The 15,913-nt window shown below is 64.6% G+C and overlaps 1 long non-coding RNA gene across 1 annotated transcript; it reads right to left on the bottom strand.

Moving 5' to 3' along the window:
* Nucleotides 1-617: 617 nt before the first annotated feature.
* On the bottom strand, nt 618-3,569 carry LOC142824311 (uncharacterized). Its single transcript, XR_012899232.2, has 2 exons — nt 2,066-3,569; nt 618-977 (listed from the first exon to the last, which is right to left on the bottom strand). It is a non-coding gene; the product is annotated as an uncharacterized LOC142824311 (long non-coding RNA).
* Nucleotides 3,570-15,913: the final 12,344 nt, after the last annotated feature.

Genomic DNA, 15,913 nt, shown 5'->3' with positions numbered 1-15,913 from the left:
CCCCTGGGTAGGACGGAGCCAAGTCCGGGCGGGTCACCCTGCCAGGGAGCCGCTGATGGAGCCATGGGGCCCTGCTGGTGCTGGGAGCCGGGGCAGGAGGGAGCAGGGCGGGGAGAGGAGCCGGGCCGGGCCACAGCCAGCAGAGCGCCCAGCCAGTCCCTGTGTGGTCCCCCGCACGGGCTGCGCCCCCAGGCTCCTGGCACCGGGGCTCTGCCGCCGAGGGAGCCGCTGCCATGGCACAAGCGCCGTTCCCACGGAGGCGGCTGCCCTGGGGCGGGAGCGAGGGGCGCAGGGCTCCGGGGGCGAGGATCCCGCCTGGGCGCTGAGCCATGGGGCCTGGCTCCGAAAGCTTTCACCTGCCACAGCCCTGGCCTGCCTGGGCCGGGTCCTCACTGCCGGGGGCTCGGCCTGGCCTGCCCGGGGGCGTGGAAAGGGCTAGCGACAGGGCCTCGCCCCCCATTCCCATGCGCCCTGCTCTGGGGGTTGGCGTCGCGGAGCTTGGGTGAGTCTCGGCTCGTGTGCCTGCCCGCCCCCGCAGCGCAGGACCCGCCGTGCCCCCGGGCCTGCCCCTCCCGCCCGCCCCTGCGAGCGAGCGAACACAAGGCGCCGGAGCCGTGTCACTGTGGGCGGCTGTATTGAGCCGGGGCTGGCCGGCCCAGGCAGGGGATCAGGGCCCGCAGCCTGGGCAGGCCGAGGCAGAGGAGCGAGGCTGCCAGGACGGAGGTGGAGAAGACCAGCAAGGTGGGCAGCAGGCGGGCGAAGGTGCCGAGCGCCTCGCCCAGCACGGGGGCCATGGGGCCGAAGAGCAGGAGCCCGGCGGGGGCCCGGACGGTGGCCTCAAGGATCCCGGCGCAGGACAGGCACTGGCCGAGCGCCAGGAAGAGCGTGAGCTGCAGGAGCCAGTGGAGGGCGGCGCCGGCGTCCCACCCGCACGTGCCGCGGGCTGCAGCATCTCCCGCCGGGCTGGAGCGCTCGCCCTGCAGGGGACAGGAGAGCCGTGGGAGGGAGCCCGGGGACAGCGCCCCCTCCTCGCCCAGTGCACCCTACGCAGCCAGGGGCAGCCCAGCCCCCGCCAGCCTGGGCCAAGCCCCTCACCCGCCCGGGCCCTTCATGGCACCCCCCTGCCCCGGTGCCTCTGGCTCCACAGCAGGGCCTGGCGCAGCCCCGGGGAGAGCCCGGCCGTCTGGGGGAGGGGGGCAGGATTCGGGGCAGGGGCAGTGCAGGGGGGATGGGGGCAGCGGCCCTGGGGCAGTGCAGGGGGCACATGCAGATCCCCATGGAGTGGGGTAAAGGGGGGGCAAGGTCTGGGGGGGAAGGGCAATCTGAGGCAATGGGCACAGGCTCCGGGGTGACAGGTGCAGGATCTGGGGGTGCAGTGGGGGCAGGATCATGGAGGGGAGAGCAGAGATGGGGCAGGGTCTGGGGGAGGGGTGGGTGCAGGGTCTGGCGGATCAGTGGGTGGATGGCGCAGGTCGGGGGAGGGACGGAGGGGAGGGGTAGGAACCGGGGGGCAGAGGGAGGGGATGGCGCAGGTTGGGGGGAGGGGTGGAGGGGAGGAGTAGGAACCGGGGGGAGAGGGAGGGGATGGCGCAGGTTGGGGGGAGGGACGGAGGGGAGGGGTAGGAACCGGGGGGCAGAGGGAGGGGATGGCGCAGGTTGGGGGGAGGGACGGAGGGGAGGGGTCGGAACCGGGGGGCAGAGGGAGGGGATGGCGCAGGTTGGGGGGAGGAGTTGAGGGGAGGGGTAGGAACCGGGGGGCAGAGGGAGGGGATGGCGCAGGTTGGGGGGAGGGACGGAGGGGAGGGGTAGGAACCGGGGGGCAGAGGGAGGGGATGGCGCAGGTTGGGGGGAGGGGTAGGAACCGGGGGGCAGAGGGAGGGGATGGCGCAGGTTGGGGGGAGGGACGGAGGGGAGGGGTAGGAACCGGGGGGCAGAGGGAGGGGATGGCGCAGGTTGGGGGGAGGGGTAGGAACCGGGGGGCAGAGGGAGGGGGTGCGCAGGGTTTTCCCCAGCAGGAGACAGGAGGAGCGGGGGGAGGTTTCCCAGGAACCGGTTCCCAACTCACCCCGGGGGAGATGGGGCTGAGCTCCCCCTGCCCCCAGGGCCCCGGGCCCCTCAGGCGTGTGCTGGGAGCAGCCTCCACCAGCTCCAGGCCTGCCTCTTCTCCAGCCACCGAGCGGCCCTGGGACGGGACCAGGCTGCCTCTGCGGTCGGGCTGCCCCTGGCGACCGCGCCCCCCGGAACCCGCGCCCCGGCTCTGAGCCGCCAGCCCCATTGTGACACGGAGCAGAGCCCCCGATGTCATAGAGCCGGCCGGGTGCCCTCCCCGCGGGTCGGCTGGGGCGCTGCCCTGGGCCTGGCGGGGGGCGGCGGGGGGCTGTCCTCCCAGCACAGCCCAGGGGGATGGCGGGGCGAGGGGACACCGAGGCTGTTGGCCGCTAGGAGCTCAGCACGTCCCCGGCTGTCCTGTGCGGGGGCTGACTGAATCGGTCTCCCCCGGCCGTGGGGCTGCACACCAGCCCTGCCAGGCCCTCGCATGGGCACTCCCCAAGCCGCGGCACCTCGGCCCTGGACTGAGCCATAGGGCCGGGCTGGGCCCCCTGGGAGCAGGGTGTGACCCGGAGACACCTTTCCACCCCAGGCAGGAGGTGAGTGAGTCTGGCTGGCTTGGGGGTAGGGTGGGGGGCAGGGCGCTGGCTCTGGGCCCCTCCCCCCAGGATGGGCGGCACTGGCTGCCCCTGTCCCTGTGCTGTCCAGTCTGGGCCACACTGGGTCCCTGGGGACCAATGAGCCCCCCTGCACTCCATCTGGCTCCGGGTGGTGGGGGCCCCCCTCGGTGACACCCCTGCCTGGCTTTGGTGGGGGTCGATGTCATGGTTCTCCTCGCTCCATGGCCCCTTCCGGGGGAGCAGTTGCCCTGGGGTCTCCTAACTAACTCCGGTGGTGCTACAGCCCCTGTCCTGGGGGGGGCTCTGGCTGACAGAATTCTGTGTTGGAAATCCTGCAGCAGTGAGTTCCGCAGGTGTGTGGCTCTTCCCCTCCCTCTGAGTTCAATATACCCGCCCTGACTTTCCAAGAAGAAGCAGCACCTGGGCAGGATGAGGAAGAAGCAGGATGAGGAAGGGGCAGGAGGAGGCAGCTGCAGCCCGAGAGGCTTTGGAGAGCCGCCAGGAGCAGCAGGGTGGCCAGGCCCATTCAGAGCTGGCCCAGCCGTCTGTGGGGAGGAGACTGTCCCTGTCGGCGGGACCCATCCCCACTCCTTGGGCCAGCCTGGGATCAGGGGCCTCTGAAGCATCCCTCTGTCGCCGCAAGGAAGCGAGACACAGCGGGGTCAGAGCGCCGTGGACAGGCCCTGCGCCCACCCCTGGCGGAGAGGAGTCGGAGGGGGCCGGCTCCATCTCGCTGCAAGTGCGCGGAGCGCTGTCTCCACCTGGCGGGCATGGGGAACGCTTCCGCCGGCGGGAGACCTGAGCAGTGCCTGAGTCCTTGAGCCCAGGGACCGCTATCCAGTCTGGCCTCCGTCCAGCTCCCGTAGGACCCAGGCCAGGACCGGCCCGCGCCAGCCCCTCGTGTGCAGCTGGGGGAGCCTGGAGACCGGCCCCTTGGGCGCAGCTGGGGGAGCCTGGAGACCGGCCCCTTGGGCGCAGCTGGGGGAGCCTGGAGACCGGCCCCTTGGGCGCAGCTGGGGGAGCCTGGAGACCGGCCCCTTGTGTGCAGCTGGGGGAGCCTGGAGACCGGCCCCTTGGGCGCAGCTGGGGGAGCCTGGAGATCGGCCCCTCGTGTGCAGCTGGGGGAGCCTGGAGACCGGCCCCTTGGGCGCAGCTGGGGGAGCCTGGAGACCGGCCCCTCGTGTGCAGCTGGGGGAGCCTGGAGACCGGCCCCTCGCGCGGAGCTGGGGGAGCCTGGAGACCGGCCCCTTGGGCGCAGCTGGGGGAGCCTGGAGACCAGCCCCTCGGGCACAGCTGGGGGAGCCTGGAGACCGGCCCCTCGCCCGGAGCTGGGGGAGCCTGGAGACCGGCCCCTTGGGCGCAGCTGGGGGAGCCTGGAGACCAGCCCCTCGGGCACAGCTGGGGGAGCCTGGAGACCGGCCCCTCACGCGCAGCTGGGGGAGCCTGGAGACCGGCCCCTTGGGCGCAGCTGGGGGAGCCTGGAGACCAGCCCCTCGGGCACAGCTGGGGGAGCCTGGAGACCGGCCCCTCACGCGCAGCTGGGGGAGCCTGGAGACCGGCCCCTCGCGCGCAGCTGGGGGAGCCTGGAGACCGGCCCCTCGCGCGGAGCTGGGGGAGCCTGGAGACCGGCCCCTCGCGCGCAGCTGGGGGAGCCTGGAGACCGGCCCCTCGCGCGCAGCTGGGGGAGCCTGGAGACCGGCCCCTCGCGCGCAGCTGGGGGAGCCTGGAGACCGGCCCCTCGCGCGGAGCTGGGGGAGCCTGGAGACCGGCCCCTCGCGCAGAGCTGGGCGTGACGGACCGGGCCGTGTCTGGGCACAGCTGAGGGCGTCCGCTCAGGGCGAATTGCTCAGACTCGGGGCTCCTTACAGCCCCCGACTGGTGACCTCTCCAACCAGGCCACAAACCAGTCTCACAGAGCGCTTCAGCTGCCTGCCTGAAGCCTCCCGAGCAAAACCCCTCCGACGCCCCAGCAATATCCGTGCCCCAGATGGCCCCGGGCCTCATACACAGGTGGGGGGTCCTAGCACCCAATCCCACCTACCCCGAACAAGTCCTGTCCGGTTCCAAGAAACCAGCCACAGATCCCTGGTCAATTTACCCTCTGGACCTTACCCACAAATCACGCTGGGCCAATCCTTTAGAATCTAAAACTAAAGGTTTATTAACACAAGAAAGAAAAGCACGAGAGTAAGGTTATTAAAGTACAGTACGTTACATGCACCGAATCTCCCAGTCCTCGGTGCAGGCTCTAGCAGAGATGTTGCAGCTGCTGGTTTAAAAGTCCTTGGTGCACATCCTATGCCAGGATGGGTCCACAGGTCTTCCCCGCTTGTTTTTCCCTGCGAGGCCGCGTCTGGGGTCGGGGCAGATCTGAGTCCAACACGGAGCCGGCCACGTGGCCTCTTTATCCCTCCTTCTAGGTTTCTTCCAAGCCGGAGGGAGTCACGTGGCCAGTGGCCAGGGGTGTCTTTGGCCTCCAGAGGCCCATTGCTCCCTGGAGCTTTGCTCATTAGCATGTCCATGGGCAAGACCCCTTTGGCCTGCGGCCTGGGGCTGACACATGCCGGAGCCACTTGCGCTGCTCCCCTGCCAGCCCTGCCCAGACGGCCTGGGGAGAGATCGGCCCAAGTGGCAGCTGCTTTGAGCCAGGGCCCTGTGCCCATCGGAGCAGCCCCACAGCGTTTGCCTTGGCAGGGGCCTTGGCCTCAGCCGTGCGGCGCGGTTTGGCCGCTGTGGGGCTAGAGGGACGGGCAGCCTTGCCCACGTGGGTCCAGCAAAGCTTAATGGGGCTTGGCCATGTCGTGGGGCAGACCCATAGCCAGGGCAGTGTGAGCATTCCGAGCTGGGATTGATGAGGCCTGGCCGTGCCGTGGGGCAGACCCATAGCCAGGGCAGTGTGAGCATTCCGAGCTGGGATTGATGGGGCCTGGCTGTGCCGTGGGGCAGACCCATAGCCAGGGCAGTGTGAGCATTCCGAGCTGGGATTGATGGGGCCTGGCCGTGCCGTGGGACAGACCCATAGCCAGGGCAGTGTGAGCATTCCGAGCTGGGATTGATGGGGCCTGGCCGTGCCGTGGGGCAGACCCATAGCCAGGGCAGTGTGAGCATTCCGAGCTGGGATTGATGGGGCCTGGCCGTGCCGTGGGGCAGACCCATAGCCAGGGCAGTGTGAGCATTCCGAGCTGGGATTGATGGGGCCTGGCCACACTGTGGGGCAGACCCAGAGCCCGGTGGTGCCAGGCAGGGGGTCTGAGCAGTTTAACCTGAGGCTGGAAGGGAGGGCGGGTCTTGGCACAGAGCAAAGCAGCCCTGGATTGTGGGGCTGCGTCGGGGCATTTCCTGCTGTCTGAGCACCCCCTTCCCCACTCCCCATGGCCTGGAGGGGAGCTCCCTGCCCCCCGACGTTGCCATGGAGAGCTCAGGAAGGGTGCTGAGAGTGGCCAAGAGGGTAAGAACTTGGGGGCCCAAATATTGCACAGCCCCCTTTCTCTGCCCTGCGCCCCGCACACAGGCTGCCCCTCCTGCCTGGCATGGCCTGGCACCACCTCAGGCCTCCTCCCAAACCCAGGCACTGGCTGGTTGGTATGTGTCCCTCTGCCGGGACAGAGTGAGAATTGGCCAGATGTGTGTCAAAAGCCCTGCACTGCTACCAGCGGGTGGGGAGTCTCGGTTAGCTCAAACGCAAGGGCGCTGGGAATCAGGTGCTACCCCAGCTGCTGCTGGACGTCCTGCCCTGTGGCGCAGCCAAGTGCCAGCTGTGGCATCCGGCGAGGCCAGAGAGTCACGGAACCACCCGCCTGCCACCGCCTGGGCCTTGCCAGAGTCACTCCCGACCCCAGTATGTTTGGAAGCAGCAGGCCCCTGGAAGGCGCAAACTCAGGCCTGGCCCCGTCCCCTCCCGCCCACTCCCCGGAGCCCCCAGCCAGCGCTGCACAGGCAGCGTCCTTGGCAGCAGCCCGACGGCGCCGTCCCTTTAAGAACAATTCCCTGCCTTGTGTGGTGCAGGAAGGGGCACAGGAAGCCGCGGGAGCCGCACAGATGTGGCTGGCGCTTGACTCTCTTCCCAGTGCTTGGGGGAAATGAACGAACCTCTGGCCGTGCTGAGTCAGGGTACAGCAAACCACCGAGCCTGCAGGGCCGGGCGTGTCGGCCTACGGAGCAGCTCAGGCTCCGAATCCTGCTGCACCATCCCCCGGCGAGCCCTGGCTCCAGACCAGCTCCATCACTGGCTCCCCCGCCCCTCTGCGCCAGGGGAGCAGCAGCTGGAGCCAGGCCAGCCTTGCACTCTTCTACTGGGGACTGCACTGAGCGAGCAAAACCTGCCAGCCGGGGACGTGGGAAGGGCTCCACCGAAGGCCGGGACCTCACGCTCCTTTGCCAGCCCTCTCTGGTCCACCGCACCAGCCCCAGATCTGCATCCCAGCCCCCCTTGTCCCAGCAGGAGTGTGGACACCCCCATGCTTCGGCCTCTGGGTGGGAGGCATTTCCCCTGGAGTCCTCTAGATGTCGCTAGAGCTGAGTGGCTGGTGGTTTTCAGTGCCACTGCCCTCTGCTGGGTGGAAAAGGGGCTGCCCAACTGTGTGGCCATGGGCCCGTACTGTCATTGTGAGGGATTCTCCCTCTCCAAGGCAGTTGGAGCTGCCAAAGACAGGTGCCCTGCTGTCAGCCAGCAGCCATGGCTGTGGTGTGCATCGTGGTGAGGCCCTGCAGCCCTAGGAGGCCAGGGATTTGTTACACAAACTGGGCATAATCCATCTTGTGGGTTCGGGTCTCCTGGGATAAAGTCAACGTAAGATGGGAGGCCCATGGGGTTCCAGGGAGGCCGGGGTCTCACCTGGTTAAGACAGAGGGTGCGTCCGGATTTAAAGCATCCAAGGGTGCTGAGGGAGTTGGCAGACGTCATTGCAGAGTCTTTGGCCATTAGCTTTGAAAACTCACGGCCATCAGGGGAGATCCTGGATGACTGGAAAAGGGCAAATGTAGGGCCCAGCTTTAACAAAGGGAAGACGGACGATCCAGGGAACGACAGACCAGTCAGCCTCACCGCAGTCCCTGGAAAAATCCTGGAGGGATCCTCAAGGAATCCACTGTGAAGCACTTGGAAGAGGGGAAAGTGACCACGAATAGTCAACATGGATTCACCAAGGGCCAGTCCTGCCTGTCCAACCCAAGTAGCTTCTGTGATGAGGTAACTGGCTCTGCGGACATGGGGAAGGCGGTGGATGTGATAGACCTTGACTTTAGCAAGGCTTTTCATACGGTCTCCCACAATATTCTTGCCAGCAAGTTAAGGAACCATGGGTTGGATAACTGGACTGTAAGATGGATAGAGAGCTGGCTAGACTGTCAGGCCCAATGGGCAGTGATCAATGGCTCGATGTCTGGCTTGCTGTTGGCTTCAAGCGGCGTGCCCCAAGGCTCGGTTCTGGGGCCGGTTTTGTTCAACATCTGTATGAATGACCTGGATGAGGGGATGGATTGCACCCTCAGCAAGCTCACAGATGACACTAAGCTGGGGGGAGAGGTAGATACGCTGGAGGGCAGAGATAGGATCCAGAGTGACTTAGACAAATTGGAGGGTTGGGCCACAAGAAATCTGATGAGATTCAACAAGGACAAGTGCAGAGTCCTGCCCTTGGGACGGAAGAATCCCAAGTATTGGTACAGGCTGGGGACCAACCAGCTAAGCAGTAGTTCTGCAGAAAAGGCCCTGGGGGTTACAGTGGATGAGAAGCTGGAGATGAGTCAAGAGGGGCCCTTGTAGCCAAGAGGGCTAATGGCATATTAGGTTGCATTAAGAGGAGCATTGCCAGCAGATCCAGAGATGTCATTATTCCCCTTTATTCGGCTTTGGTGAGGCCACATCTGGAGTGTTGTGTCCAGTTCTGGGCCCCCCACTACACACAGGATGTGGGCGCATTGGAGAGTCCAGCGGAGGGCGACCAAAATGATTCAGGGCTGGATCACACGACCTGCGAGGAGAGGCTGAGGGATTTGGGTTTGTTCAGTCTGCAGGAGAGAAGAGTGAGGGGGGATTTGATAGCAGCCTGCACCTCCCTGCCGGGGGCTCCAAAGAGGCTGGCGAGAGGTTGTTCTCAGTGGGGCGGATGCAGAACAAGGAGCAATGGGCTCAGGTTGCGGTGGGGGAGGTCTAGATTGGATATTAGGAAAAACGATTTCCCGAGGCGGGTGGGGAAGCGCTGGTGTGACGTAGTGGGGGTACCTGGCTGGTTTCTATGCTGCTGGCTCTGGGGGAACCCCCACTGGCTGCCGTGGGTACCACGACCCAGCAAAACAGGATGAGTCACTATGCAAACCAGTGGCCAGACACCCCCCATGGAGAGGAACAAAGGAAGGTGGAATGCTGCCTTGGCTGGGGGGCAGGGCTGGAAGTGAGTGAGTTGGTTGCTGGCTGTTGGAGGGCATGGAGGAGAGCCTAGGAGAAGGGGCTGGAGTTTAGGGGCCCAGTCTCCCCCATCTCAAGGGGGCCTGAGGCATCCTAGCCCAGTTCCTGTAACCAGATTACATCTGTGCTGCGCTGTGCTGGAGGAGCAATAAACCACCCTCAATTCCACTGGCTGGTGCAGTCTGTTTGTGCCATTTCGGGGTGCAGGAGACGGGGAACCCCCAACGCGCCGTCACACTGGTGTCAGAAGTGGGATGCACTGCACCCCGTGGATGGAGCTTCCAGCGGCAAGCGACAAGGCGCAGTAGAAGCAAGAGCCCTGGAGCCAGGCGTGCTGGAGACAGAGCGAAGCGGTTCCTGGGAATCGTGGGGCGCTGCAGCACTAGACTGGTGAGTCTGCACCGAGGGGCCCAGCGGGCAGATGGCCTACGCCCGACTCTTGAAGGCAGAGCTGGTGGGGCTGTGCAGAGAGAGGGGCTTGCCTGTGCGGAAAGCAACCAAGGCCCAGCTGATTGCCCAGCTGGAAGATAATGACCAGCCACAGGGCCAGGATCTTGTCCCCAGGGGAAGCAGCCAGACCCCCCCTGAGAGTGTGTCAGGCTCAGAGAGGGGGAGGAGCGCTGGAACCCACCGGAGAGATGAGACAGCGTCTCCCGGGAGGCCTGCAAGCTGTAGCCCATCTAGGGCAGGGGCCAGCCCAGCGGAGCTGCGGCGGCTGGAGATCCAGCTGCGGATCAGGGAATTGGAAGTAGAGGACCGAGAGAAGGAGCGCCAGGATCGAGAGAAGGAGCGCCAAGATCGAGAGAGGCAGCGGCAGCATGAGCTGGCCATGGCAGAGCGGAGAACCGGCGGGGCACCGGCTGCGCCAAGTGCGGATGGGCCCCAAGGTCCCAGGACTGCCAGACGCTTGGAGAGGCTCGTGGTGGCCCAACTGAAGGACATGAGTGACATAGACGGGTTCCTCAGTGCCTTTGAGAGGGCCTGTGGACTGCAACGGGTCCCCCCAGCTGACTGGCTGCAGGAGCTCATCCCCGCACTGAACCAGGAGGCGGCCGGAGTGCTCAGCCAGCTGGAGGACCTACAGCCAGGGGATTACAACCGAGTCAAGGAGGCCCTGCTGCACAAGTTCGGGCTGACCCCCGAGATGTACAGGAAGAAGTTCCGGGGGGTACAGAAAGGGCCACGGGAGACCTATGTGGACCTGGCCTCCCGCCTGGCGCAATACTGCCGCAAGTGGGTGTCTGGAGTCGGAGCCCAGACCGCAGAGGAGCTGCTCAAGCTGGTCATGATGGAGCAGTTCTATGAAGCGTGCCCACCCAAACTGAGGCTGTGGCTCAAGGACCGGAGACCAGAGAACCCCCAGGAGGCCGGGAGGCTGGCGGATGAGTTCACGGAGAGCCGGTCCGGGTGTGAACGGGAGTCCCGGAGAGAGAGGGAACCGCGCAGAGACCGGATCTCGGCTGAGCGACGGAGGGAGTCAACTACGGGGCGAGACCAAGGAACAGGTCGTCTGTGCCCCAGAGAACCAGCCAGGGCCTGGACAGAGACAGCCCAAAGCCTAACTTGCCATCGCTGTGGGCAAAAAGGCCACAAGAGGGCTCAGTGCACCAGGTCCCAGGACCGGGGACTTTCCAGGGTTAACTGGCTGGGGCGGGAGGAAGGGCAGGCTGCCCCAGAGGCAGGGGCTGGCAGGCAAACCTCAGCTCAGAGAGAGGGGAAGGATGCTCAGTGCACCTCCCCTGGGAGGTCTGATTCTCAGGAGGCGGATTTCTCCGTGTACCGGGTGGGGGCAGGACGGCCCCTGCGGAGCGAGTGCCTCATACCCCTGGAGGTGGATGGTAGGAAGGTGACGGGCTTCTGGGACACGGGGGCGGAGGTGACGCTGGCCCGATCCGACATAGTGGCCCCGGAGCGGATACTACCCCACGCGCAGCTGACCCTGAAGGGCATAGATGGGTCCCCGTTTAAGGTGCCTGTAGCCCGGGTGCATCTGAAATGGGGGGCGAAGGAAGGCCTCAAGGAAGTGGGGGTGCACCCGCACTTGCCCACCGAGGTGCTGATGGGGAATGACCTAGAGGAGTGGCCCCATGAATCCCAGCGGGCTCTAGTCACTACCCGGAGCCAGAGCCAGCGGGGGGCTGACAACGTGGGTCCAGGGAAGGACTCCTGGCAGCGTCCTCAGGGTCCCATCCCAGTGGACACGGGGTCCAGCCAGGCTGGGACTCCGGACCTAGGCAGAGGTGGGGGACAGGTCCCGATCCCTGCCTCAGCAGCTGAATTCCAGGCTGAGGTGCAGGCAGACCCCTCCTTGCAGAGGCTGAGGGACCAGGCTGGCCTCCATGCAGCTCAGCCCCGGGGGAGAGGTGGCCAGGAGAGATTCCTGCGGGAGCGTGGACTCCTGTTCCGGGACTGGCTTCCCCCCAGGAAGGGAGGGCATGGAGGGTAGAGCGGCAGCTGGTCATCCCCCGAAAGTATCGCCTCAAGCTGCTGTATTTGGCCCACGATGTCCCCGTTGGGGGCCACCGGGGGATCCGGAGCACCCGGCTGAAGCTGCTCCAGCACTTCTATTGGCCGGGAATCTTTACAGCCGTGCAGCAGTACTGCCGGTCCTGTGACTCCTGCCAGAGGGGCGGGAAGGCCCAAGACAGGAGGAAAGCGGCTTGGGGGTCTCTACCCCAGATAGACCCTCTGGGCTTGCTGAGAGAGTTATGGGAGGGGAAGTCCTCCCTGGATGGAGCATCGGGGGTGGAAGCCGCCCTGGCTGTCCAGAGAAGGCTCGCTGGGCTCATGGCCCCGGCCCGAGAGACCCTGGCCAGAGATCAAGGCCAGTGGAAGGGTGGGTGTGACCCCCGAGGACAGGCCTGTGCCAGTCGCCCTGGAGCGGGGCGGCGAGTGGACAGAGGGAAGCCAGCTCATGTGGGGCCTCGCCACGGCTGGCCCGAGTCAAGGGGAGCACCCATGTCCCCAGGGCGGGTTCCCACGCAGAGGACCCGAACTTCCCTAGGTCACGAGCGGAGTGACCCTGCTCAGTTCGCTCTCGGAGGGGGGAGAACTGTGACGTAGTGGGGGTACCTGGCTGGTTTCTATGCTGCTGGCTCTGGGGTAACCCCCACTGGCTGCCGTGGGTACCACGACCCAGCAAAACAGGATGAGTCACTATGCAAACCAGTGGCCAGACACCCCCCATGGAGAGGAACAAAGGAAGGTGGATGCTGCCTTGGCTGGGGGGCAGGGCTGGAAGTGAGGGAGTTGGTTGCTGGCTGTCGGAGGGCATGGAGGAGAGCCTAGGAGAAGGGGCTGGAGTTTAGGGGCCCAGTCTCCCCCATCTCAAGGGGGCCTGAGGCATCCTAGCCCAGTTCCTGTGACCAGATTCCATCTGTGCTGCGCTGTGCTGGAGGAGCAATAAACCACCCTCAATTCCACTGGCTGGTGCAGTCTGTTTGTGCCATTTCGGGGTGCAGGAGACGGGGAACCCCCAACGCGCCGTCACAGCTGGGCTGGGTTCCCTAGGGAGGGGGGGAATCTCCATCCCTAGGGGTGTTTATGTCCCGGCTGGACCAACCTGGGATGGTTTCGTTGGGCTGGTCCTGCCTGGGGCAGGGGACTGGCCTCAGTGGCTCCTGAGGGCTCTGCCGGCCCTGGGGTTCTGGGATTCTATGATGCCTAGTGATTAGAGCTCAGGATCTGGTACTAGGACATTCATCCTGCCCCAGTCTGTGACCGTGGCAGAGTCACATGGCTGCTCTGTGCCTCGGTTTCCCTATGTGTGCAGTAGGGAGAGTGGCACTTGGGCAGAACTTGAACCCAAGTATGGCACCAGCTGAGGAAGAATATTCACCCCCCAGGGCGCAGTTTGGGGCGGCTAGGGCCGCTGTGCTCACAGGGCCCTTTAGCAATGGCCCATCCGCAGCTGCTGCTGGCCTTTTCCTTGGCCAGCATGAGCCTGGGGCATGTCTGAAAGGCTCCGTGTGGCCGGCGGGAGACACTCTGGGGGCTCTGAGCTGCCCCTGCCTGGCTCCACATGGCCGCTCTGGGACGGCGCAGGGCCAGACAAGCCGTGCTTTCTGCCCCCCGCTGCAGCACTGGCACAGACCTTCACTGCCCTCCTGAGTGCTGGGCCCAGCCTCTCCGGAGAGGGGCAGAGACCCAGCCCGAAATCCCCCTCCCGCCTGCCTCCGCCCAGGCATAACCCCCAGACCTGGTCCTGGGGGAAGCAAGGCCTTGAAACAGCTGGGGGAGAAACCCTAGAACTGGGAGGGGGAGGGCTACTCTCTGTGTGCATGTGGGTGGGGGGTAGGTATGTCATCACCAGCCACTGGAGGGAATCGGCTGTGTGTCATGAACCCCATACTGCTAACTGTGGATGAAGATTCTCCTGTAGCTCAGTCTCTGGGGCCTGTGCTTTCAGCAGGAGGTGCATTCTGCCCCTGCCAAGCACCCAGTGGCTGTGGGCTACAGCCGGCACTCGGGCGGTTCATCAGTCACATGGCAGTGCTCCACTTAGGGAGGAATAGTCATTCGCACACACACAACATGGGAAGCGACTGCCAAGGAGGGAGTTCTGCAGAAAGGGATCCAGGGGTCAGAGTGGACCACAAGCTAAATATGAGTCAACCGGGTGATGCTGCTGCAAAAATCAGACCTGATTCCAGGCTGCATTCACAGGAGTGTGGTGAGCAAGACGCGAGGAGTCACCCTTCCGCTCTGCTCTGTGCTGGTTGGGCCTCAGCTGGAGACTTGTGTCCAGGTCTGGGCGCCGCATTTCAGGCAAGATTTGGAGACGGTCCAGAGAAGAGCAACGAGGATGCTGAAAGATCCAGAGAACAGGAGCTCAGAGGGAGGACTGGGCGCGCTTAGTTTGGAAAAGAGAAGACAGGCGACGTCTACCCTGCGGGTTTTTGAGGAAGAGAATATGCAAATGGCACACTCATTTGCATATCTTCTTCCGATTCTTTTTGCAGAAGATTTTGCCGCTAAAAAGCCCAGTGTAGACGTGGCTATTTGTCAGGAAAAACCCCTTTTTTGCAGGATCCGGTAAACCTCGAGTTTTGAGACATAAGGGATCTTGCGAAAAAGGGTTTTTTCCCGACAAATAGCCACGTCTACACCGGGCTTTTTAGCAGCAAAATCTTCCGCACAAAGAATCGGAAGAAGATATGCAAATGAGCATTCATTTGCATATCCTCTTCTGCAAAAAAACCCAGAGTAGACCTAGCTTGAGAGGGGACACGAGAGCGGTTTTCAAGGGTGTCACAAAGACGAGGGAGAAGAATCGTTCTCCTTCCCCCCTGAGGATAGAACAAGGAGCAAGGGGCTTGAACTGCAGCAGGGGAGGTTGAGGTTGGACATTAGGGAAAAGTTCCTGCCTGTCGGGGGTGACGCACTGGAACAAGGTGCCTGGGGGCCGTGGAATCCCCGTCCCTGGAGTTATGTGGAGCGGGTTGGACAGACACTGTCCGGGGCGGGCTAGGCAGAGCTTGGGGACAGGGCTTTGACGGCCTCTCGAGGTCCCTGCCAGTCCGTGGGTTCTGTGACTCTATCGCCAGTGCCCAGGGCGTTCCAAGCATTGTCTTGTGTGCATCTTCCCCTGCACCCCTGGGAGCCCATCAGGCCTAGGAAACCCTCCCAATGAAGCCAGTGGAAAGAGCCTGGCGGGGGGCCAGGGTCAGTCTGGGACAGCTGGAGCCCCGGAGCAGACGTGCTAGGCGATTGCAGGGGGCTCGGCATGGCCAGGGACAGAGCCGGTCTGCGAGGAGCCGCCGGCAGCGGACAGGGCAAGCTGGGGACCTGCAGGGGTTAAGGCACATGCAGGAGAGGGAAACGCTCCAGCTGCGGCTCCATTGGGGGGAGCCTGGCTCAGCTGCAGAGGGAGGGAAGGAAAACAGGAAAAGCCGTGGAGAGGAATTCCAGCCTTTCTAACCCAGCCCCTTGGCTGGGAGCGGGGTCTGTAACCCTCTCCCGCCCGGCGCGGGGCTGCACGCGCTTTCCCAGCCTGGACGAGGCCTCCTGGCTCCTCTGCAGGGCACAGGCCTTGCTGGTGTCACCCCCAGCCCACCCAGAGGGGCTGAGCGCCCCGGCGCCCCGGGGGTCCAGCCCAGCAGGTGCATGCTCAGAGGGGGCTGGGGCTGGGGGGACAGCACTGGAGGGCCCTGGGGATCAGAGCGAAATCCCCATTGGCCATGGACGCTCTGTCCCTATGCTGGTCTGTCCAATGGGTGCCTGGGCTGTGGCTTAGATGGTGACGGGTCTGGGGAGGGACTGCTGGCCCAGCCCTCGGCTCATGCCTCCCACCAGCTGGGGGCAGGGTGTGGTTCCCAGCTCTTGTGTGAGGGCTCCGCCTTTCTCTGCAGCTGTGTGACCAGGGACCGGCATTCACTGCATCACCCGCCTTGGTTTCTGTCTTGTTTTGCCCAGAAGCATTGTGGTATTTACAATGTATTTACCCTGCTTGCCCCCTTCCCTCGTTACACACTGGTGCCACAGTCGCTTTCCTCCAGTCTGCTGGACCTTCCCCCATGCCCAGGCCTTGATGGAAATCCCAGTCACCGGGCCGGCCAGCGCCTCGGCCAGCTCTTGTCAAACTCTTGGGCCTGCTGATTTGACCTGTCTGCCTGAGAATCACTGAGTCCTAGAGCCAGAAAGGACCTCCAGGGAGCAGCTGCTGTTTCTGGAAAGTGCTCTGGAGAGACTGTCAAGTTTCATTCCCATTTCTCTGCTCTCAGGCAGAGAAGGCTGGGCCAATGTCCATCCTCGGTGGCTCGCATGGGGGCAGTGTGAGTTGCTCCTCGGTGCAGCCCAGTCCCAGAGGTGGGCATGACGCTGTGTGGGCACATGCAGC

Source organism: Pelodiscus sinensis, chromosome 4 (assembly GCF_052426305.1).
Source record: "Pelodiscus sinensis isolate ZL-2025 chromosome 4, ASM5242630v1, whole genome shotgun sequence".
Classification (NCBI taxonomy): domain Eukaryota; kingdom Metazoa; phylum Chordata; order Testudines; family Trionychidae; genus Pelodiscus; species Pelodiscus sinensis.
Note: the sequence above shows the minus strand (reverse complement) of the source record. Positions and strands in the feature narration are given on the sequence as shown.